Source organism: Pseudophryne corroboree, unplaced genomic scaffold (genome assembly GCF_028390025.1).
Source record: "Pseudophryne corroboree isolate aPseCor3 unplaced genomic scaffold, aPseCor3.hap2 scaffold_2270, whole genome shotgun sequence".
Lineage (NCBI taxonomy): Eukaryota > Metazoa > Chordata > Amphibia > Anura > Myobatrachidae > Pseudophryne > Pseudophryne corroboree.
This window is the reverse complement of record NW_026968922.1, coordinates 42,252-62,615: the sequence shown is the minus strand read 5'-3', so window position 1 is coordinate 62,615 and position 20,364 is coordinate 42,252. Positions and strand designations below refer to the sequence as shown.

Genomic DNA, 20,364 nt, shown 5'->3' with positions numbered 1-20,364 from the left:
GTGTCTGCTGCTAATATAGACTGGTTGATAAAGAGATAGTATACTCGTAACTAGTATGACTATAAAGAAAGAAAAAAAAAACCACGGTTAGGTGGTATATACAATTATGGACGGGCTGCCGAGTGCCGACACAGAGGTAGCCACAGCCGTGAACTACCGCACTGTACTGTGTCTGCTGCTAATATAGACTGGTTGATAAAGAGATAGTATACTACTAATATTATATATACTGGTGGTCAGGTCACTGGTCACTAGTCACACTGGCAGTGGCACTCCTGCAGCAAAAGTGTGCACTGTTTAATTTTAATATAATATTATGTACTCCTGGCTCCTGCTATAACCTATAACTGGCACTGCAGTGCTCCCCAGTCTCCCCCACAATTATAAGCTGTGTGAGCTGAGCACAGTCAGATATATATATATACATTGATGCAGCACACTGGGCTGAGCAGTGCACACAGATATGGTATGTGACTGAGTCACTGTGTGTATCGTTTTTTTCAGGCAGAGAACGGATATATTAAATAAAACAAACAACTGCACTGTCTGGTGGTCACTGTGGTCGTCAGTCACTAAACTCTGCACTCTCTTCTACAGTATCACAGCCTCGGGTCAATCTCTCTCTCTCTCTCTCAACCCTAATCTAAATGGAGAGGACGCCAGCCACGTCCTCTCCCTATCAATCTCAATGCACGTGTGAAAATGGCGGCGACGCGCGGCTCCTTATATAGAATCCGAGTCTCGCGAGAATCCGACAGCGTCATGATGACGTTCGGGCGCGCTCGGGTTAACCGAGCAAGGCGGGAGGATCCGAGTCTGCTCGGACCCGTGAAAAAAACATGAAGTTCGTGCGGGTTCGGATTCAGAGAAACCGAACCCGCTCATCTCTAGTCCTTTCTACACTTTACCACTCTCCACCGGTATTATTATTTCTCCGCTCTCAAGTTCTACATTTCAGTTCATATTTCATCGCTCCCAAGTTCATTTATTATTTAACTGGTTCCAGCCAGTATCCACTACGTGCTAACAACAGTCAGGTTCCAGCCAGTATCCACAGCAGCTGTTTTATCTTCAGCAACCCAGCTTTTCCTGGAACACCAGCTGGCACAATCCTGGGTTATCTCCATTGCTACAGTCGGGCCTGGTAAGGACTTTCCATCTAGAAGATCATAAGAACTATCTCACACTACCAGTGCCCTGTGGCTCCTGCCATCCTGTAGTACCCAGGAACTGTATTTATTCTTTGCTGACTTTTACGTTTTCTTTTACTGCTGCTGTGTTGCGGAGTTGTCATAATAAACATCATTGACTTTTATCCAAGTTGTCGTGGTCACGCCTTCGGGCATTTATTATTTATGTTACTTACATGTCCAGGGGTCTGATACAACCTCCCAGGTTCCGGTACATCTCAGCCCCTACAACTGAGGCTGCCTCCCGTCAGCTCAGGCCCTCAGTTGTGACAGCTTCCCCTTGCTATAAACATGGTTTGTACTCTTTTCCATGTGCTCCCAGATCTTTCAAACAATTAGTGTGGTCAAGAAAGTTCTGTTTGAAAAGAAACAAACATTTACTGTCATTTCTATGCAAATGAGCTTACATTAAAGCACACTCGTTCTATCTTTAAACCGATAAAATAAAACCCCAATAAGATGGGGCATGCAAAAATTGAGATAAAACTCAGTTTTGCTCCTCTCCACGGAAATCTTTAGTAAAAGGCGAAAGATTTGTTCGTTCTGAAGAGAAACCACAGCATGACCAAGATTCTACCTGTCGCCTGAGTGCCATGCCAGCAGTCCTCATTCAGCTCAAAGTGAGCACCAACTTTGAAAGAAAGAAAGCAGATTTCTCACCAGGCTTCCCCTTGCTATAAACATGGTTTGTACTCTTTTCCATGTGCTCCCAGATCTTTCAAGCAATTAGTATAGTCAAGAAAGTTCTGTTTGAAAAGAAACAAACATTTACTGTCATTTCTATGCAAATGAGCTTACATTAAAGCACACTCGTTCTATCTTTAAACTGATAAAAGAAACCCCAATAAGACGGGGCATGCAAAAATTGAGATAAAACTCAGTTTTGCTCCTCTCCACGGAAATCTTTAGTAAAAGGCGAAAGATTTGTTCGTTCTGAAGAGAAACCAGAGCATGACCAAGATTCCACCTGTCGCCTGAGTGCCATGCCAGCAGTCCTCATTCAGCTCAAAGTGAGCACCCAATTTGAAAGAAAGAAAGCAGATTTCTCACCAGGCTTCCCCTTGCTATAAGCATGGTTTGTACTCTTTTCCATGTGCTCCCAGATCTTTCAAGCAATTAGTATGGTCAAGAAAGTTCTGCTTGAAAAGAAACAGGCATTTATTGTCATTGTTATGCAAATAAACTTACATTAAAGCTAACAAGAAAGCACACTCGTTCTGTCTTTAATCCGATAAAAGAAACCCCAATAATATGGGGCATGCAAAAATTGAGATAAAACTCAGTTTTGCTCCTCTCCACGGAAATCTTTAGTAAAAGGCGAAAGATTTGTTCGTTCTGAAGAGAAACCAGAGCATGACCAAGATTCCACCTGTCGCCTGAGTGCCGTGCCAGCAGTCCTCATTCAGATCAAAGTGAGCGCCCAATTTGAAAGAAAGCAGATTTCTCACCTGTCTTCTCCTTGCTATAAGCATGGTTTGTACTGTATTCCATGTGCTCCCAGATCTTTCAAGCAAGTAGCATGGTCAAGAAAGTTCTGTTTGAAAAGAAACAAACATTTACTGTCATTTCTATGCAAATGAGCTTACATTAAAGCACACTCATTCTATCTTTAAACCGATAAAAGAAACCCCAAAAAGATGGGGCATGCAAAAATTGAGATAAAACTCGGTTTTGCTCCTCTCCACGGAAATCTTTAGTAAAAGGCGAAAGATTTGTTCGTTCTGAAGAGAAACCAGAGCATGACCAAGATTTTTATCTGAAAATATGTGTTCTCCCTGCAGTTGTTGTCCCCAGATGAGAGTTCCCTTGTGCTGCCTCAGTTGAATCTCCTTTACTTGACAGGGGGATGCTCGAGCAGCGACCCTCCCCAGCTCTAGCCCAACTCCTACTTACCTGCCAGGTGAGATACTATGATCATGAAGGTGCTTCTCCCAGGGCAAGGCTCACCCATTGCACTCTGGGTGTGCTGCTTCTGCGTTTTCCCCAAATGTGGGAAACTTGACTGCATAATTTGTGTTTCCCCTGGTCGGCTCTCGTATAATTCAGATCTCTTTGTCTCAGGTCTCTCTCCAGCCTAGTTTGCTGTCTGTTTCCACTTCTCTTTTCTTGAGCCGCTCCCTTCTATGCCCTTGCGCACTATCCTGACTTCTCCCGTCTGCTTACTTCGTGCCTTCCAACGCACAATGCAAACTACAGGTAGTGCTGCAGGGCCCACACCCTTTTACTTGCCTTACAGAGCGTCTCTGGAGCAGTTACAGTGCCCAGCTGCTGCAAGAAATCAGCTTGAATGCTTCAGGGGCTGGGGCATAGCCAACATGAGCCCCACACCGAAGGAGGGTGGAGGTGTGTAATGCGAACTAGGGGTCATCCAAGCGCCGCAAAAGGCCGCCATGCCCTGCACGCCCCTTGTCTCTTTTCATATGCAGACGAGGGTTGAAGCCAACTTTGACCCACTGTTTGGATGACATCACCATATGCAAATCCATCTGCTGCAGGCCTTCCCCCAGGAATGCTTGCACTAGTTGTTGCATTTGGTTTGTTGTTTGGGGGTGCTTCAGTATTAGGCAGCCTTCTGCCCTCCCATGTTCATCTGAAAATATGTGATCTCCCTGCAGTTGTTGTCCCCAGATGAGAGTTCCCTTGTGCTGCCTCAGTTGAATCTCCTTTACTTGACAGAGATGTGCCTGAGCAGCGGCCCTCCCCAGCCCTATCCCAAATCATACTTATTTTGCATAGGCGATACCATGGTCATGAAGATTGTTCTCCCAGGGTGAGGTTCATTCATTGCATTCTGGGTATGCTGACCCCTGTGATTTCCCCAAATGTGGGAAACTCGACTGCATTATTTGTGGTAGTGGGGGACTGTGTTTGTGCTTTCCTCTGGTCAGCTCTGGTAAAAATCAGATTTCTTTATATCAGATCTTCCTCTAGCCTTGTTCTTCTTTCGAGAGTTCCCTTGTGCTGCCTCAGTTGGATCTCTTTCACTTGAGAGGGGGGTGCCCGAGCAGCGACCCTCCCCAGCTCTAGCCCAACTCCTACTTACCTGCCAGGTGAGATACTATGATCATGGAGGTGCTTCTCCCAGGGCAAGGCTCACCCATTGCACTCTGGTTGTGCTGCCCCTGCGATTTCCCCAAATGTGGGAAACTTGACTGCATAATTTGTGTTTCCCTTGGTCATCTCTCGTATAATTCAGATCTCTTTGTCTCAGGTCTCTCTCCAGCCTAGTTTGCTGTCTGTTTCCACTTCTCTTTTCTTGAGCCGCTCCCTTCTATGCCCTTGCGCACTATCCTGACTTCTCCCGTCTGCTTACTTCGTGCCTTCCAATGCACAATGCAAACTACAGGTAGTGCTGCAGGGCCCACACCCTTTTACTTGCCTTACAGAGCAGCTCTGGAGCAGTTACAGTGCCCAGCTGCTGCAAGAAATCAGCTTGAATGCTTCAGGGGCTGGGGCATAGCCAACATGAGCCCCACACCGAAGGAGGGTGGAGGTGTGTAATGCGAACTAGGGGTCATCCAAGCGCCGCAAAAGGCCGCCATGCCCTGCACGCCCCTTTTCTCTTTTCATATGCAGACGAGGGTTGAAGCCAACTTTGACCCACTGCTTGGATGGCATCACCATATGCAAATCCATCTGCTGCAGGCCTTCCCCCAGGAATGCTTGCACTAGTTGTTGCATTTGGTTTGTTGTTTGGGGGTGCTTCAGTATTAGGCCCTCCCATGTTCATCTGAAAATATGTGTTCTCCCTGCAGTTGTTGTCCCCAGATGAGAGTTCCCTTGTGCTGCCTCAGTTGAATCTCCTTTACTTGAAAGAGATGTGCCTGAGCAGCGGCCCTCCCAAGCCCTATCCCAAATCATACTTATTTTGCATAGGAGAGACCATGGTCTTGAAGATTGTTCTCCCAGGGTGAGGTTCATTCATTGCATTCTGGGTATGCTGACCCCTGTGATTTCCCCAAATGTGGGAAACTCAACTGCATTATTTGTGGTAGTGGGGGACTGTGTTTGTGCTTTCCTCTGGTCAGCTCTGGTAAAAGTCAGATTTCTTTGTTTCAGATCTTCCTCTAGCCTTGTTCTTCTTTCGAGAGTTCCCTTGTGCTGCCTCAGTTGGATCTCCTTCACTTGACAGGGGGGTGCCCGTGCAGCGACTCTCCCCAGCTCTAGCCCAACTTCTACTTACCTGCCAGGTGAGATACTATAATCATGAAGGTGCTTCTCCCAGGGCAAGGCTCACCCATTGCACTCTGGATGTGCTGCCCCTGCGATTTCCCCAAATGTGGGAAACTTGACTGCATAATTTGTGTTTCCCCTGGTCGGCTCTCGTATAATTCAGATCTCTTTGTCTCAGGTCTCTCTCCAGCCTAGTTTGCTGTCTGTTTCCACTTCTCTTTTCTTAAGTGCCTTCCAATGCACAATGCAAACTACAGGTAGTGCTGCAGGGCCCACACCCTTTTACTTGCCGTACAGAGCAGCTCTGGAGCTGTTACAGTGCCCAGCTGCTGCAAGAAATCAGCTTGAATGCTTCAGGGGCTGGGGCATAGCAAACATGAGCCCCACACCGAAGGAGGGTGGGGGTGTTTAATGCGAACTAAGGGTCATCCAAGCGCCGCAAAAGGCCGCCATGCCCTGCATACCCCTTTTCTTTTTTCATATGCAGATAAGGGTTCCAGCCAACTTTGGCCCACTGCTTGGATGACATCACCGTATGCAAATCCGTCTTCTGCAGAACTTCCCCCAGGAATGCTTGTACTAGTTGTTGCATTTGGTTTGTTGTTTGGGGGTGCTTCAGTATTAGGCAGCCTTCTGCCCTCCCATGTTCATCTGAAAATATGTGTTCTCCCTGCAGTTGTTGTCCCCAGATGGGAGTTCCCTTGTGCTGCCTCAGTTGAATCTCCTTTACTTGACAGAGATGTGCCTGAGCAGCGGCCCTCCCCAGCCCTATCCCAAATCATACTTATTTTGCATAGGAGATACCATGGACATGAAGATTGTTCTCCGAGGGTGAGGTTCATTCATTGCATTTTGGGTATGCTGACCCCTGTGATTTCCCCAAATGTGGGAAACTCGACTGCATTATTTGTGGTAGTGGGGGACTGTGTTTGTGCTTTCCTCTGGTCAGCTCTGGTAAAAATCAGATTTCTTTATATCAGATCTTCCTCTAGCCTTGTTCTTCTTTCGAGAGTTCCCTTGTGCTGCCTCAGTTGGATCTCTTTCACTTGAGAGGGGGGTGCCCGAGCAGCGACCCTCCCCAGCTCTAGCCCAACTCCTACTTACCTGCCAGGTGAGATACTATGATCATGAAGGTGCTTCTCCCAGGGCAAGGCTCACCCATTGCACTCTGGTTGTGCTGCCCCTGCGATTTCCCCAAATGTGGGAAACTTGACTGCATAATTTGTGTTTCCCTTGGTCATCTCTCGTATAATTCAGAACTCTTTGTCTCAGGTCTCTCTCCAGCCTAGTTTGCTGTCTGTTTCCACTTCTCTTTTCTTGAGCCGCTCCCTTCTATGCCCTTGCGCACTATCCTGACTTTTCCCGTCTGCTTACTTCGTGCCTTCCAACGCACAATGCAAACTACAGGTAGTGCTGCAGGGCCCACACCCTTTTACTTGCCTTACAGAGCAGCTCTGGAGCAGTTACAGTGCCCAGCTGCTGCAAGAAATCAGCTTGAATGCTTCAGGGGCTGGGGCATAGCCAACATGAGCCCCACACCGAAGGAGGGTGGAGGTGTGTAATGCGAACTAGGGGTCATCCAAGCGCCGCAAAAGGCCGCCATGCCCTGCACGCCCCTTTTCTCTTTTCATATGCAGACGAGGGTTGAAGCCAACTTTGACCCACTGCTTGGATGGCATCACCATATGCAAATCCATCTGCTGCAGGCCTTCCCCCAGGAATGCTTGCACTAGTTGTTGCATTTGGTTTGTTGTTTGGGGGTGCTTCAGTATTAGGCCCTCCCATGTTCATCTGAAAATATGTGTTCTCCCTGCAGTTGTTGTCCCCAGATGAGAGTTCCCTTGTGCTGCCTCAGTTGAATCTCCTTTACTTGAAAGAGATGTGCCTGAGCAGCGGCCCTCCCAAGCCCTATCCCAAATCATACTTATTTTGCATAGGAGAGACCATGGTCTTGAAGATTGTTCTCCCAGGGTGAGGTTCATTCATTGCATTCTGGGTATGCTGACCCCTGTGATTTCCCCAAATGTGGGAAACTCAACTGCATTATTTGTGGTAGTGGGGGACTGTGTTTGTGCTTTCCTCTGGTCAGCTCTGGTAAAAGTCAGATTTCTTTGTTTCAGATCTTCCTCTAGCCTTGTTCTTCTTTCGAGAGTTCCCTTGTGCTGCCTCAGTTGGATCTCCTTCACTTGACAGGGGGGTGCCCGTGCAGCGACTCTCCCCAGCTCTAGCCCAACTTCTACTTACCTGCCAGGTGAGATACTATAATCATGAAGGTGCTTCTCCCAGGGCAAGGCTCACCCATTGCACTCTGGATGTGCTGCCCCTGCGATTTCCCCAAATGTGGGAAACTTGACTGCATAATTTGTGTTTCCCCTGGTCGGCTCTCGTATAATTCAGATCTCTTTGTCTCAGGTCTCTCTCCAGCCTAGTTTGCTGTCTGTTTCCACTTCTCTTTTCTTAAGTGCCTTCCAATGCACAATGCAAACTACAGGTAGTGCTGCAGGGCCCACACCCTTTTACTTGCCGTACAGAGCAGCTCTGGAGCTGTTACAGTGCCCAGCTGCTGCAAGAAATCAGCTTGAATGCTTCAGGGGCTGGGGCATAGCAAACATGAGCCCCACACCGAAGGAGGGTGGGGGTGTTTAATGCGAACTAAGGGTCATCCAAGCGCCGCAAAAGGCCGCCATGCCCTGCATACCCCTTTTCTTTTTTCATATGCAGATGAGGGTTCCAGCCAACTTTGGCTTACTGCTTGGATGACATCACCGTATGCAAATCCGTCTTCTGCAGAACTTCCCCCAGGAATGCTTGTACTAGTTGTTGCATTTGGTTTGTTGTTTGGGGGTGCTTCAGTATTAGGCAGCCTTCTGCCCTCCCATGTTCATCTGAAAATATGTGTTCTCCCTGCAGTTGTTGTCCCCAGATGGGAGTTCCCTTGTGCTGCCTCAGTTGAATCTCCTTTACTTGACAGAGATGTGCCTGAGCAGCGGCCCTCCCCAGCCCTATCCCAAATCATACTTATTTTGCATAGGAGATACCATGGACATGAAGATTGTTCTCCGAGGGTGAGGTTCATTCATTGCATTTTGGGTATGCTGACCCCTGTGATTTCCCCAAATGTGGGAAACTCGACTGCATTATTTGTGGTAGTGGGGGACTGTGTTTGTGCTTTCCTCTGGTCAGCTCTGGTAAAAATCAGATTTCTTTATATCAGATCTTCCTCTAGCCTTGTTCTTCTTTCGAGAGTTCCCTTGTGCTGCCTCAGTTGGATCTCTTTCACTTGAGAGGGGGGTGCCCGAGCAGCGACCCTCCCCAGCTCTAGCCCAACTCCTACTTACCTGCCAGGTGAGATACTATGATCATGAAGGTGCTTCTCCCAGGGCAAGGCTCACCCATTGCACTCTGGTTGTGCTGCCCCTGCGATTTCCCCAAATGTGGGAAACTTGACTGCATAATTTGTGTTTCCCTTGGTCATCTCTCGTATAATTCAGAACTCTTTGTCTCAGGTCTCTCTCCAGCCTAGTTTGCTGTCTGTTTCCACTTCTCTTTTCTTGAGCCGCTCCCTTCTATGCCCTTGCGCACTATCCTGACTTCTCCCGTCTGCTTACTTCGTGCCTTCCAACGCACAATGCAAACTACAGGTAGTGCTGCAGGGCCCACACCCTTTTACTTGCCTTACAGAGCAGCTCTGGAGCAGTTACAGTGCCGAGCTGCTGCAAGAAATCAGCTTGAATGCTTCAGGGGCTGGGGCATAGCCAACATGAGCCCCACACCGAAGGAGGGTGGAGGTGTGTAATGCGAACTAGGGGTCATCCAAGCGCCGCAAAAGGCCGCCATGCCCTGCACGCCCCTTTTCTCTTTTCATATGCAGACGAGGGTTGAAGCCAACTTTGACCCACTGCTTGGATGGCATCACCATATGCAAATCCATCTGCTGCAGGCCTTCCCCCAGGAATGCTTGCACTAGTTGTTGCATTTGGTTTGTTGTTTGGGGGTGCTTCAGTATTAGGCAGCCTTCTGCCCTCCCATGTTCATCTGAAAATATGTGTTCTCCCTGCAGTTGTTGTCCCCAGATGAGAGTTCCCTTGTGCTGCCTCAGCTGAATCTCCTTTACTTGACAGAGATGTGCCTGAGCAGCGGCCCTCCCCAGCCCTATCCCAAATCATACTTATTTTGCATAGGAGAGACCATGGTCTTGAAGATTGTTCTCCCAGGGTGAGGTTCATTCATTGCATTCTGGGTATGCTGACCCCTGTGATTTCCCCAAATGTGGGAAACTCAACTGCATTATTTGTGGTAGTGGGGGACTGTGTTTGTGCTTTCCTCTGGTCAGCTCTGGTAAAAGTCAGATTTCTTTGTTTCAGATCTTCCTCTAGCCTTGTTCTTCTTTCGAGAGTTCCCTTGTGCTGCCTCAGTTGGATCTCCTTCACTTGACAGGGGGATGCCCGTGCAGCGACTCTCCCCAGCTCTAGCCCAACTTCTACTTACCTGCCAGGTGAGATACTATAATCATGAAGGTGCTTCTCCCAGGGCAAGGCTCACCCATTGCACTCTGGATGTGCTGCCCCTGCGATTTCCCCAAATGTGGGAAACTTGACTGCATAATTTGTGTTTCCCCTGGTCGGCTCTCGTATAATTCAGATCTCTTTGTCTCAGGTCTCTCTCCAGCCTAGTTTGCTGTCTGTTTCCACTTCTCTTTTCTTAAGCCGCTCCATTCTATGGCCTTGCGCACTATCCTTACTTCTCCCGTCTGCTTACTTTGTGCCTTCCAATGCACAATGCAAACTACAGGTAGTGCTGCAGGGCCCACACCCTTTTACTTGCCGTACAGAGCAGCTCTGGAGCAGTTACAGTGCCCAGCTACTGCAAGAAATCAGCTTGAATGCTTCAGGGGCTGGGGCATAGCCAACATGAGCCCCACACCGAAGGAGGGTGGAGGTGTTTAATGCGAACTAGGGGTCATCCAAGTGCCGCAAAAGGCCGCCATGCCCTGCACGCCCCTTTTCTCTTTTCATATGCAGACGAGGGTTGAAGCCAACTTTGACCCACTGCTTTGGATGACATCACCATATGCAAATCCATCTGCTGCAGGCCTTCCCCCAGGAATGCTTGCACTAGTTGTTGCATTTGGTTTGTTGTTTGGGGGTGCTTCAGTATTAGGCAGCCTTCTGCCCTCCCATGTTCATCTGAAAATATGTGTTCTCCCTGCAGTTGTTGTCCCCAGATGAGAGTTCCCTTATGCTGCCTCAGTTGAATCTCCTTTACTTGACAGAGATGTGCCTGAGCAGCGGCCCTCCCCAGCCCTATCCCAAATCATACTTATTTTGCATAGGAGAGACCATGGTCATGAAGATTATTCTCCCAGTGTGAGGTTCATTCATTGCATTCTGGGTATGCTGACCCCTGTGATTTCCCCAAATGTGGGAAACTCGACAGCATTAATTGTGGTAGTGGGGGACTGTGTTTGTGTTTTCCTCTGGTCAGCTCTGGTAAAAGTCAGATTTCTTTGTCTCAGATCTTCCTCTAGCCTTGTTCTTCTTTCGAGAATTCCCTTGTGCTGCCTCAGTTGGATCTCCTTCACTTGACAGGGGGGGTACCCGAGCAGCGACCCTCCCCAGCTCTAGCCCAACTCCTACTTACCTGCCAGGTGAGATACTATGATCACGTAGGTGCTTCTCCCAGGGCAAGGCTCACCCATTGCACTCTGGGTGTGCTGCTCCTGCGATTTCCCCAAATGTGGGAAACTTGACTGCATAATTTGTGTTTCCCCTGGTCGGCTCTCGTATAATTCAGATCTCTTTGTCTCAGGTCTCTCTCCAGCCTAGTTTGCTGTCTGTTTCCACTTCTCTTTTCTTAAGCCGCTCCATTCTATGGCCTTGCGCACTATCCTTACTTCTCCCGTCTGCTTACTTTGTGCCTTCCAATGCACAATGCAAACTACAGGTAGTGCTGCAGGGCCCACACCCTTTTACTTGCCGTACAGAGCAGCTCTGGAGCTGTTACAGTGCCAAGCTGCTGCAAGAAATCAGCTTGAATGCTTCAGGGGCTGGGGCATGGCCAACATGAGCCCCACACCGAAGGAGGGTGGGGGTGTTTAATGCGAACTAAGGGTCATCCAAGCGCCGCAAAAGGCCGCCATGCCCTGCATACCCCTTTTCTCTTTTCATATGCAGATGAGGGTTCCAGCCAACTTTGGCCCACTGCTTGGATGACATCACCGTATGCAAATCCGTCTTCTGCAGACCTTCCCCCAGGAATGCTTGTACTAGTTGTTGCATTTGGTTTGTTGTTTGGGCGTGCTTCAGTATTAGGCAGCCTTCTGCCCTCCCATGTTCATCTGAAAATATGTGTTCTCCCTGCAGTTGTTGTCCCCAGATGAGAGTTCCCTTGTGCTGCCTCAGTTGAATCTCCTTTACTTGACAGAGATGTGCCTGAGCAGCGGCCCTCCCCAGCCCTATCCCAAATCATACTTATTTTGCATAGGAGATACCATGGTCATAAAGATTGTTCTCCCAGGGTGAGGTTCATTCATTGCATTCTGGGTATGCTGACCCCTGTGATTTCCCCAAATGTGGGAAACTCAACTGCATTATTTGTGGTAGTGGGGGACTGTTTTTGTGTTTTCCTCTGGTCAGCTCTGGTAAAAGTCAGATTTCTTTGTCTCAGATCTTACTCTAGCCTTGTTCTTCTTTCGAGAGTTCCATTGTGCTGCCTCAGTTTGATCTCCTTCACTTGACAGGGTGGTACCCGAGCAGCGACCCTCCCCAGCTCTAGCCCAACTCCTACATACCTGCCAGGTGAGATACTATGATCATGAAGGTGCTTCTCCCAGGGCAAGGCTCACCCATTGCACTCTGGGTGTGCTGCTCCTGCGATTTCCCCAAATGTGGGAAACTTGACTGCATAATTTGTGTTTCCCCTGGTCGGCGCTCGTATAATTCAGATCTCTTTGTCTCAGGTCTCTCTCCAGCCTAGTTTGCTGTCTGTTTCCACTTCTGTTTTCTTGAGCCGCTCCCTTCTATGCCCTTGCGCACTATCCTGACTTCTCCCGTCTGCTTACTTTGTGCCTTCCAACGCACAATGCGAACTACAGGTAGTGCTGCAGGGCCCACACCCTTTTACTTGCCGTACAGAGCAGCTCTGGAGCTGTTACAGTGCCCAGCTGCTGCAAGAAATCAGCTTGAATGCTTCAGGGGCTGGGGCATAGCCAACATGAGCCCCACACCGAAGGAGGGTGGAGGTATTTAATGCGAACTAGGGGTCATCCAAGCACCGCAAAAGGCCGCCATGCCCTGCATAACCCTTTTCTCTTTTCATATGCAGATGAGGGTTCCAGCCAACTTTGGCCCACTGCTTGGATGACATCACCGTATGCAAATCCGTCTTCTGCAGACCTTCTCCCAGGAATGCTTGCACTAGTTGTTACATTTGGTTTGTTGTTTGGGGGTGCTTCAGTATTAGGCAGCCTTCTGCCCTCCCATGTTCATCTGAAAATATGTGTTCTCCCTGCAGTTGTTGTCCCCAGATGAGAGTTCCCTTGTGCTGCCTCAGTTGAATCTCCTTTACTTGACAGAGATGTGCCTGAGCAGCGGCCCTCCCCAGCCCTATCCCAAATCATACTTATTTTGCATAGGAGATACCATGGTCATGAAGATTGTTCTCCCAGGGTGAGGTTCATTCATTGCATTCTGGGTATGCTGACCCCTGTGATTTCCCCAAATTGGGAAACTCGACTGCATTATTTGTGGTAGTGGGGGACTGTGTTTGTGCTTTCCTCTGGTCAGCTCTGGTAAAATACAGATTTCTTTGTCTCAGATCTTCCTCTAGCCTTGTTCTTTTTTCGAGAGTTTCCTTGTGCTGCCTCAGTTGGATCTCCTTCACTTGACAGGGGGGTGCCCGAGCAGCGACCCTCCCCAGCTCTAGCCCAACTCCTACTTACCTGCCAGGTGAGATACTATGATCAGGAAGGTGCTTCTCCCAGGGCAAGGCTCACCCATTGCACTCTGGGTGTGCTGCTCCTACGATTTCCCCAAATGTGGGACACTTGACTGCACAATTTGTGTTTCCTCTAGTTGGCTACTCGTATAATTCAGATCTCTTTGTCTCAGGTCTCTCTCCAGCCTAGTTTGCTGTCTGTTTCCACTTCTCTTTTCTTGAGCCCCTGCCTTCTATGCCCTTGTGCACTCTCCTGACTTCTCCTGTCTGCTTACTTTGTGCCTTCCAACGCACAATGCGAACTACAGGTAGTGCTGCAGGGCCCACACCCTTTTACTTGCCTTACAGAGCAGCTCTGGAGCTGTTACAGTGCCCAGCTGCTGCAAGAAATCAGCTTGAATACTTCAGGGGCTGGGGCATAGCCAACATGAGCCCCACACCGAAGGAGAATGGAGGTGTTTAATGCGAACTAGGGGTCATCCAAGCACCGCAAAAGGCCGCCATGCCCTGCATAACCCTTTTCTCTTTTCATATGCAGATGAGGGTTCCAGCCAACTTTGGCCCACTGCTTGGATGACATCACCGTATGCAAATCCGTCTTCTGCAGACCTTCTCCCAGGAATGCTTTTACTAGTTGTTGCATTTGGTTTGTTGTTTGGGGGTGCTTCAGTATTAGGCAGCCTTCTGCCCTCCCATGTTCATCTGAAAATATGTGTTCTCCCTGCAGTTGTTGTCCCCAGATGAGAGTTCCCTTGTGCTGCCTCAGTTGAATCTCCTTTACTTGACAGAGATGTGCCTGAGCAGCGGCCCTCCCCAGCCCTATCCCAAATCATACTTATTTTGCATAGGAGATACCATGGTCATGAAGATTGTTCTCCCAGGGTTAGGTTCATTCATTGCATTCTGGGTATGCTGACCCCTGTGATTTCCCCAAATGTGGGAAACTCAACTGCATTATTTGTGGTAGTGGGGGACTGTGTTTGTGCTTTCCTCTGGTCAGCTCTGGTAAAAGTCAGATTTCTTTGTCTCAGATCTTCCTCTAGCCTTGTTCTTCTTTCGAGAGTTCCCTTGTGCTGCCTCAGTTGGATCTCCTTCACTTGACAGGGGGGTGCCCGAGCAGCGACCCTCCCCAGCTCTAGCCCAACTCCTACTTACCTGCCAGGTGAGATACTATGATCATGTAGGTGCTTCTCCCAGGGCAAGGCTCACCCATTGCACTCTGGGTGTGCTGCCCCTGCGATTTCCCCAAATGTGGGAAACTTGACTGCATAATTTGTGTTTCCCCTGGTCGGCTCTCATATAATTCAGATCTCTTTGTCTCAGGTCTCTCTCCAGCCTAGTTTGCTGTCTGTTTCCACTTCTTTTTTCTTGAGCCCCTCCCTTCTATACCCTTGTGGACTCTCCTGACTTCTCCTCCTGTCTGCTTACTTTGTGCCTTCCAACGCACAATGCAAACTACAGGTAGTGCTGCAGGGCCCACACCCTTTTACTTGCCTTTCAGAGCAGCTCTGGAGCTGTTACAGTGCCCAGCTGCTGCAAGAAATCAGCTTGAATGCTTCAGGGGCTGGGGCATAGCCAACATGAGCCCCACACCGACGGAGGGTGGAGGTGTTTAATGCGAACTAAGGGTCATCCAAGCACCGCAAAAGGCCGCCATGCCCTGCATACCCCTTTTCTCTTTTCATATGCAGATGAGGGTTCCAGCCAACTTTGGCCCACTGCTTGGATGACATCACCGTATGCAAATCCGTCTTCTGCAGACCTTCCCCCAGGAATGCTTGTACTAGTTGTTGCATTTGGTTTGTTGTTTGGGGTGCTTCAGTATTAGGCAGCCTTCTGCTCTCCCATGTTTATCTGAAAATATGTGTTCTCCCTGCAGTTGTTGTCCCCAGATGAGAGTTCCCTTGTGCTGCCTCAGTTGAATCTCCTTTACTTGACAGAGATGTGCCTGAGCAGCGGCCCTCCCCAGCCCTATCCCAAATCATACTTATTTTGCATAGGAGATACCATGGTCATGAAGATTGTTCTCCCAGGGTGAGGTTCATTCATTGCATTCTGGGTATGCTGACCCCTGTGATTTCCCCAAATGTGGGAAACTCGACTGCATTATTTGTGGTAGTGGGGGACTGTGTTTGTGCTTTCCTCTGGTCAGCTCTGGTAAAAGTCAGATTTCTTTGTCTCAGATCTTCCTCTTGCCTTGTTCTTTTTTTGAGAGTTTCCTTGTGCTGCCTCAGTTGAATCTCCTTCACTTGACAGGGGGGTGCCCGAGCAGCGACCCTCCCCAGCTCAAGCCCAACTCCTACTTACCTGCCAGGTGAGATACTATGATCAGGAAGGTGCTTCTCCCAGGGCAAGGCTCACCCATTGCACTCTGGGTGTGCTGCTCCTACGATTTCCCCAAATGTGGGAAACTTGACTGCATAATTTGTGTTTCCCTTGGTCATCTCTCGTATAATTCAGATCTCTTTGTCTCAGGTCTCTCTCCAGCCTAGTTTGCTGTCTGTTTCCACTTCTCTTTTCTTGAGCCGCTCCCTTCTATGCCCTTGCGCACTATCCTGACTTCTCCCGTCTGCTTACTTCGTGCCTTCCAACGCACAATGCAAACTACAGGTAGTGCTGCAGGGCCCACACCCTTTTACTTGCCTTACAGAGCAGCTCTGGAGCAGTTACAGTGCCCAGCTGCTGCAAGAAATCAGCTTGAATGCTTCAGGGGCTGGGGCATAGCCAACATGAGCCCCACACCGAAGGAGGGTGGAGGTGTGTAATGCGAACTAGGGGTCATCCTAGCGCCGCAAAAGGCCGCCATGCCCTGCACGCCCCTTTTCTCTTTTCATATGCAGACGAGGGTTGAAGCCAACTTTGACCCACTGCTTGGATGGCATCACCATATGCAAATCCATCTGCTGCATGCCTTCTCCCAGGAATGCTTGCACTAGTTGTTGCATTTGGTTTGTTGTTTGGGGATGCTTCAGTATTAGGCAGCCTTCTGCCCTCCCATGTTCATCTGAAAATATGTGTTCTCCCTGCAGTTGTTGTCCCCAGATGAGAGTTCCCTTGTGCTGCCTCAGTTGAATCTCCTTTACTTGACAGAGATGTGCCTGAGCAGCGGCCCTCCCCAGCCCTATCACAAATCATACTTATTTTGCATAGGAGATACCATTATCATGAAGATTGTTCTCCCAGGGTGAGGTTCATTCATTGCATTCTGGGTATGCTGACCCCTGTGATTTCCCCAAATGTGGGAAACTCGACTGCATTATTTGTGGTAGTGGGGGACTGTGTTTGTGCTTTCCTCTGGTCAGCTCTGGTAAAAGTCAGATTTCTTTGTCTCAGATCTTCCTCTAGCCTTGTTCTTTTTTCGAGAGTTTCCTTGTGCTGCCTCAGTTGGATCTCCTTCACTTGGCAGGGGGGTGCCCGAACAGCGACCCTCCCCAGCTCTAGCCCAACTCCTACTTACCTGCCAGGTGAGATACTATGATCAGGAAGGTGCTTCTCCCAGGGCAAGGCTCACCCATTGCACTCTGGGTGTGCTGCTCCTACGATTTCCCCAAATGTGGGAAACTTGACTGCATAATTTGTGTTTCCCTTGGTCATCTCTCGTATAATTCAGATCTCTTTGTCTCAGGTCTCTCTCCAGCCTAGTTTGCTGTCTGTTTCCACTTCTCTTTTCTTGAGCCGCTCCCTTCTATGCCCTTGCGCACTATCCTGACTTCTCCCGTCTGCTTACTTCGTGCCTTCCAACGCACAATGCAAACTACAGGTAGTGCTGCAGGGCCCACACCCTTTTACTTGCCTTACAGAGCAGCTCTGGAGCTGTTACAGTGCCCAGCTGCTGCAAGAAATCAGCTTGAATGCTTCAGTGGCTGGGGCATAGCCAACATGAGCCCCACACCGAAGGAGGGTGGAGGTGTTTAATGCGAACTAGGGGTCATCCAAGCACCGCAAAAGGCCGCCATGCCCTGCACACCCCTTTTTTATTTTCATATGCAGACGAGGGTTGAAGCCAACTTTGACCCACTGCTTGGATGACATCACCATATGCAAATCCATCTGTGGCAGGCCTTCCCCCAGGAATGCTTGCACTAGTTGTTGCATTTGGTTTGTTGTTTGGGGGTGCTTCAGTATTAGGCAGCCTTCTGCCCTCCCATGTTCATCTGAAAATATGTGTTCTCCCTGCAGTTGTTGTCCCCAGATGAGAGTTCCCTTATGCTGCCTCAGTTGAATCTCCTTTACTTGACAGAGATGTGCCTGAGCAGCGGCCCTCCCCAGCCCTATCCCAAATCATACTTATTTTGCATAGGAGAGACCATGGTCATGAAGATTATTCTCCCAGTGTGAGGTTCATTCATTGCATTCTGGGTATGCTGACCCCTGTGATTTCCCCAAATGTGGGAAACTCGACAGCATTAATTGTGGTAGTGGGGGACTGTGTTTGTGTTTTCCTCTGGTCAGCTCTGGTAAAAGTCAGATTTCTTTGTCTCAGATCTTCCTCTAGCCTTGTTCTTCTTTCGAGAATTCCCTTGTGCTGCCTCAGTTGGATCTCCTTCACTTGACAGGGGGGGTACCCGAGCAGCGACCCTCCCCAGCTCTAGCCCAACTCCTACTTACCTGCCAGGTGAGATACTATGATCACGTAGGTGCTTCTCCCAGGGCAAGGCTCACCCATTGCACTCTGGGTGTGCTGCTCCTGCGATTTCCCCAAATGTGGGAAACTTGACTGCATAATTTGTGTTTCCCCTGGTCGGCTCTCGTATAATTCAGATCTCTTTGTCTCAGGTCTCTCTCCAGCCTAGTTTGCTGTCTGTTTCCACTTCTCTTTTCTTAAGCCGCTCCATTCTATGGCCTTGCGCACTATCCTTACTTCTCCCGTCTGCTTACTTTGTGCCTTCCAATGCACAATGCAAACTACAGGTAGTGCTGCAGGGCCCACACCCTTTTACTTGCCGTACAGAGCAGCTCTGGAGCTGTTACAGTGCCAAGCTGCTGCAAGAAATCAGCTTGAATGCTTCAGGGGCTGGGGCATGGCCAACATGAGCCCCACACCGAAGGAGGGTGGGGGTGTTTAATGCGAACTAAGGGTCATCCAAGCGCCGCAAAAGGCCGCCATGCCCTGCATACCCCTTTTCTCTTTTCATATGCAGATGAGGGTTCCAGCCAACTTTGGCCCACTGCTTGGATGACATCACCGTATGCAAATCCGTCTTCTGCAGACCTTCCCCCAGGAATGCTTGTACTAGTTGTTGCATTTGGTTTGTTGTTTGGGCATGCTTCAGTATTAGGCAGCCTTCTGCCCTCCCATGTTCATCTGAAAATATGTGTTCTCCCTGCAGTTGTTGTCCCCAGATGAGAGTTCCCTTGTGCTGCCTCAGTTGAATCTCCTTTACTTGACAGAGATGTGCCTGAGCAGCGGCCCTCCCCAGCCCTATCCCAAATCATACTTATTTTGCATAGGAGATACCATGGTCATAAAGATTGTTCTCCCAGGGTGAGGTTCATTCATTGCATTCTGGGTATGCTGACCCCTGTGATTTCCCCAAATGTGGGAAACTCAACTGCATTATTTGTGGTAGTGGGGGACTGTTTTTGTGTTTTCCTCTGGTCAGCTCTGGTAAAAGTCAGATTTCTTTGTCTCAGATCTTACTCTAGCCTTGTTCTTCTTTCGAGAGTTCCATTGTGCTGCCTCAGTTTGATCTCCTTCACTTGACAGGGTGGTACCCGAGCAGCGACCCTCCCCAGCTCTAGCCCAACTCCTACATACCTGCCAGGTGAGATACTATGATCATGAAGGTGCTTCTCCCAGGGCAAGGCTCACCCATTGCACTCTGGGTGTGCTGCTCCTGCGATTTCCCCAAATGTGGGAAACTTGACTGCATAATTTGTGTTTCCCCTGGTCGGCGCTCGTATAATTCAGATCTCTTTGTCTCAGGTCTCTCTCCAGCCTAGTTTGCTGTCTGTTTCCACTTCTGTTTTCTTGAGCCGCTTCCTTCTATGCCCTTGCGCACTATCCTGACTTCTCCCGTCTGCTTACTTTGTGCCTTCCAACGCACAATGCGAACTACAGGTAGTGCTGCAGGGCCCACACCCTTTTACTTGCCGTACAGAGCAGCTCTGGAGCTGTTACAGTGCCCAGCTGCTGCAAGAAATCAGCTTGAATGCTTCAGGGGCTGGGGCATAGCCAACATGAGCCCCACACCGAAGGAGGGTGGAGGTATTTAATGCGAACTAGGGGTCATCCAAGCACCGCAAAAGGCCGCCATGCCCTGCATAACCCTTTTCTCTTTTCATATGCAGATGAGGGTTCCAGCCAACTTTGGCCCACTGCTTGGATGACATCACCGTATGCAAATCCGTCTTCTGCAGACCTTCTCCCAGGAATGCTTGCACTAGTTGTTACATTTGGTTTGTTGTTTGGGGGTGCTTCAGTATTAGGCAGCCTTCTGCCCTCCCATGTTCATCTGAAAATATGTGTTCTCCCTGCAGTTGTTGTCCCCAGATGAGAGTTCCCTTGTGCTGCCTCAGTTGAATCTCCTTTACTTGACAGAGATGTGCCTGAGCAGCGGCCCTCCCCAGCCCTATCCCAAATCATACTTATTTTGCATAGGAGATACCATGGTCATGAAGATTGTTCTCCCAGGGTGAGGTTCATTCATTGCATTCTGGGTATGCTGACCCCTGTGATTTCCCCAAATTGGGAAACTCGACTGCATTATTTGTGGTAGTGGGGGACTGTGTTTGTGCTTTCCTCTGGTCAGCTCTGGTAAAATACAGATTTCTTTGTCTCAGATCTTCCTCTAGCCTTGTTCTTTTTTCGAGAGTTTCCTTGTGCTGCCTCAGTTGGATCTCCTTCACTTGACAGGGGGGTGCCCGAGCAGCGACCCTCCCCAGCTCTAGCCCAACTCCTACTTACCTGCCAGGTGAGATACTATGATCAGGAAGGTGCTTCTCCCAGGGCAAGGCTCACCCATTGCACTCTGGGTGTGCTGCTCCTACGATTTCCCCAAATGTGGGACACTTGACTGCATAATTTGTGTTTCCTCTAGTTGGCTACTCGTATAATTCAGATCTC

The 20,364-nt window shown here is 49.2% G+C and overlaps 30 non-coding genes and 5 pseudogenes across 30 annotated transcripts; 31 read left to right on the top strand and 4 right to left on the bottom strand.

Moving 5' to 3' along the window:
* Positions 1-1,637: 1,637 nt before the first annotated feature.
* Positions 1,638-1,753, bottom strand: LOC135009880 (U5 spliceosomal RNA). The gene has a single exon (XR_010209366.1). It is a non-coding gene; the product is annotated as a U5 spliceosomal RNA (small nuclear RNA).
* Positions 1,754-2,027: 274 nt separating this feature from the next.
* On the bottom strand, positions 2,028-2,143 carry LOC135009879 (U5 spliceosomal RNA). Its single transcript, XR_010209365.1, has one exon. It is a non-coding gene; the product is annotated as a U5 spliceosomal RNA (small nuclear RNA).
* Positions 2,144-2,429: 286 nt separating this feature from the next.
* Positions 2,430-2,545, bottom strand: LOC135009876 (U5 spliceosomal RNA). Its single transcript, XR_010209362.1, has one exon. It is a non-coding gene; the product is annotated as a U5 spliceosomal RNA (small nuclear RNA).
* A 270-nt stretch (positions 2,546-2,815) lies between these two features.
* LOC135009878 (U5 spliceosomal RNA) lies at positions 2,816-2,931 on the bottom strand. Its single transcript, XR_010209364.1, has one exon. It is a non-coding gene; the product is annotated as a U5 spliceosomal RNA (small nuclear RNA).
* A 144-nt stretch (positions 2,932-3,075) lies between these two features.
* Positions 3,076-3,238, top strand: LOC135009872 (U1 spliceosomal RNA). Its single transcript, XR_010209358.1, has one exon. It is a non-coding gene; the product is annotated as a U1 spliceosomal RNA (small nuclear RNA).
* A 671-nt stretch (positions 3,239-3,909) lies between these two features.
* Positions 3,910-4,073, top strand: LOC135009895 (U1 spliceosomal RNA). The gene has a single exon (XR_010209380.1). It is a non-coding gene; the product is annotated as a U1 spliceosomal RNA (small nuclear RNA).
* A 152-nt stretch (positions 4,074-4,225) lies between these two features.
* On the top strand, positions 4,226-4,388 carry LOC135009875 (U1 spliceosomal RNA). The gene has a single exon (XR_010209361.1). It is a non-coding gene; the product is annotated as a U1 spliceosomal RNA (small nuclear RNA).
* Positions 4,389-5,049: 661 nt separating this feature from the next.
* On the top strand, positions 5,050-5,213 carry LOC135009892 (U1 spliceosomal RNA). The gene has a single exon (XR_010209377.1). It is a non-coding gene; the product is annotated as a U1 spliceosomal RNA (small nuclear RNA).
* A 152-nt stretch (positions 5,214-5,365) lies between these two features.
* On the top strand, positions 5,366-5,528 carry LOC135009870 (U1 spliceosomal RNA). Its single transcript, XR_010209356.1, has one exon. It is a non-coding gene; the product is annotated as a U1 spliceosomal RNA (small nuclear RNA).
* A 615-nt stretch (positions 5,529-6,143) lies between these two features.
* Positions 6,144-6,307, top strand: LOC135009897 (U1 spliceosomal RNA). Its single transcript, XR_010209382.1, has one exon. It is a non-coding gene; the product is annotated as a U1 spliceosomal RNA (small nuclear RNA).
* A 152-nt stretch (positions 6,308-6,459) lies between these two features.
* Positions 6,460-6,595, top strand: LOC135009861 (U1 spliceosomal RNA; annotated as a pseudogene).
* Positions 6,596-7,283: 688 nt separating this feature from the next.
* Positions 7,284-7,447, top strand: LOC135009891 (U1 spliceosomal RNA). Its single transcript, XR_010209376.1, has one exon. It is a non-coding gene; the product is annotated as a U1 spliceosomal RNA (small nuclear RNA).
* A 152-nt stretch (positions 7,448-7,599) lies between these two features.
* Positions 7,600-7,762, top strand: LOC135009869 (U1 spliceosomal RNA). Its single transcript, XR_010209355.1, has one exon. It is a non-coding gene; the product is annotated as a U1 spliceosomal RNA (small nuclear RNA).
* Positions 7,763-8,377: 615 nt separating this feature from the next.
* LOC135009896 (U1 spliceosomal RNA) lies at positions 8,378-8,541 on the top strand. The gene has a single exon (XR_010209381.1). It is a non-coding gene; the product is annotated as a U1 spliceosomal RNA (small nuclear RNA).
* A 152-nt stretch (positions 8,542-8,693) lies between these two features.
* On the top strand, positions 8,694-8,829 carry LOC135009860 (U1 spliceosomal RNA; annotated as a pseudogene).
* Positions 8,830-9,527: 698 nt separating this feature from the next.
* On the top strand, positions 9,528-9,691 carry LOC135009890 (U1 spliceosomal RNA). The gene has a single exon (XR_010209375.1). It is a non-coding gene; the product is annotated as a U1 spliceosomal RNA (small nuclear RNA).
* Positions 9,692-9,843: 152 nt separating this feature from the next.
* On the top strand, positions 9,844-10,006 carry LOC135009868 (U1 spliceosomal RNA). Its single transcript, XR_010209354.1, has one exon. It is a non-coding gene; the product is annotated as a U1 spliceosomal RNA (small nuclear RNA).
* A 672-nt stretch (positions 10,007-10,678) lies between these two features.
* LOC135009914 (U1 spliceosomal RNA) lies at positions 10,679-10,842 on the top strand. The gene has a single exon (XR_010209398.1). It is a non-coding gene; the product is annotated as a U1 spliceosomal RNA (small nuclear RNA).
* A 153-nt stretch (positions 10,843-10,995) lies between these two features.
* On the top strand, positions 10,996-11,158 carry LOC135009853 (U1 spliceosomal RNA). Its single transcript, XR_010209345.1, has one exon. It is a non-coding gene; the product is annotated as a U1 spliceosomal RNA (small nuclear RNA).
* Positions 11,159-11,829: 671 nt separating this feature from the next.
* Positions 11,830-11,993, top strand: LOC135009899 (U1 spliceosomal RNA). The gene has a single exon (XR_010209384.1). It is a non-coding gene; the product is annotated as a U1 spliceosomal RNA (small nuclear RNA).
* A 152-nt stretch (positions 11,994-12,145) lies between these two features.
* On the top strand, positions 12,146-12,308 carry LOC135009918 (U1 spliceosomal RNA). The gene has a single exon (XR_010209402.1). It is a non-coding gene; the product is annotated as a U1 spliceosomal RNA (small nuclear RNA).
* Positions 12,309-12,979: 671 nt separating this feature from the next.
* On the top strand, positions 12,980-13,142 carry LOC135009912 (U1 spliceosomal RNA). The gene has a single exon (XR_010209396.1). It is a non-coding gene; the product is annotated as a U1 spliceosomal RNA (small nuclear RNA).
* Positions 13,143-13,294: 152 nt separating this feature from the next.
* On the top strand, positions 13,295-13,446 carry LOC135009862 (U1 spliceosomal RNA; annotated as a pseudogene).
* A 683-nt stretch (positions 13,447-14,129) lies between these two features.
* LOC135009855 (U1 spliceosomal RNA) lies at positions 14,130-14,293 on the top strand. The gene has a single exon (XR_010209347.1). It is a non-coding gene; the product is annotated as a U1 spliceosomal RNA (small nuclear RNA).
* Positions 14,294-14,445: 152 nt separating this feature from the next.
* On the top strand, positions 14,446-14,587 carry LOC135009859 (U1 spliceosomal RNA; annotated as a pseudogene).
* Positions 14,588-15,281: 694 nt separating this feature from the next.
* Positions 15,282-15,445, top strand: LOC135009889 (U1 spliceosomal RNA). The gene has a single exon (XR_010209374.1). It is a non-coding gene; the product is annotated as a U1 spliceosomal RNA (small nuclear RNA).
* A 152-nt stretch (positions 15,446-15,597) lies between these two features.
* Positions 15,598-15,760, top strand: LOC135009927 (U1 spliceosomal RNA). Its single transcript, XR_010209410.1, has one exon. It is a non-coding gene; the product is annotated as a U1 spliceosomal RNA (small nuclear RNA).
* A 671-nt stretch (positions 15,761-16,431) lies between these two features.
* LOC135009877 (U1 spliceosomal RNA) lies at positions 16,432-16,595 on the top strand. The gene has a single exon (XR_010209363.1). It is a non-coding gene; the product is annotated as a U1 spliceosomal RNA (small nuclear RNA).
* Positions 16,596-16,747: 152 nt separating this feature from the next.
* On the top strand, positions 16,748-16,910 carry LOC135009926 (U1 spliceosomal RNA). Its single transcript, XR_010209409.1, has one exon. It is a non-coding gene; the product is annotated as a U1 spliceosomal RNA (small nuclear RNA).
* A 671-nt stretch (positions 16,911-17,581) lies between these two features.
* Positions 17,582-17,745, top strand: LOC135009913 (U1 spliceosomal RNA). The gene has a single exon (XR_010209397.1). It is a non-coding gene; the product is annotated as a U1 spliceosomal RNA (small nuclear RNA).
* Positions 17,746-17,898: 153 nt separating this feature from the next.
* LOC135009852 (U1 spliceosomal RNA) lies at positions 17,899-18,061 on the top strand. The gene has a single exon (XR_010209344.1). It is a non-coding gene; the product is annotated as a U1 spliceosomal RNA (small nuclear RNA).
* Positions 18,062-18,732: 671 nt separating this feature from the next.
* LOC135009898 (U1 spliceosomal RNA) lies at positions 18,733-18,896 on the top strand. The gene has a single exon (XR_010209383.1). It is a non-coding gene; the product is annotated as a U1 spliceosomal RNA (small nuclear RNA).
* A 152-nt stretch (positions 18,897-19,048) lies between these two features.
* Positions 19,049-19,211, top strand: LOC135009917 (U1 spliceosomal RNA). Its single transcript, XR_010209401.1, has one exon. It is a non-coding gene; the product is annotated as a U1 spliceosomal RNA (small nuclear RNA).
* Positions 19,212-19,882: 671 nt separating this feature from the next.
* On the top strand, positions 19,883-20,045 carry LOC135009900 (U1 spliceosomal RNA). The gene has a single exon (XR_010209385.1). It is a non-coding gene; the product is annotated as a U1 spliceosomal RNA (small nuclear RNA).
* Positions 20,046-20,197: 152 nt separating this feature from the next.
* On the top strand, positions 20,198-20,349 carry LOC135009922 (U1 spliceosomal RNA; annotated as a pseudogene).
* Positions 20,350-20,364: the final 15 nt, after the last annotated feature.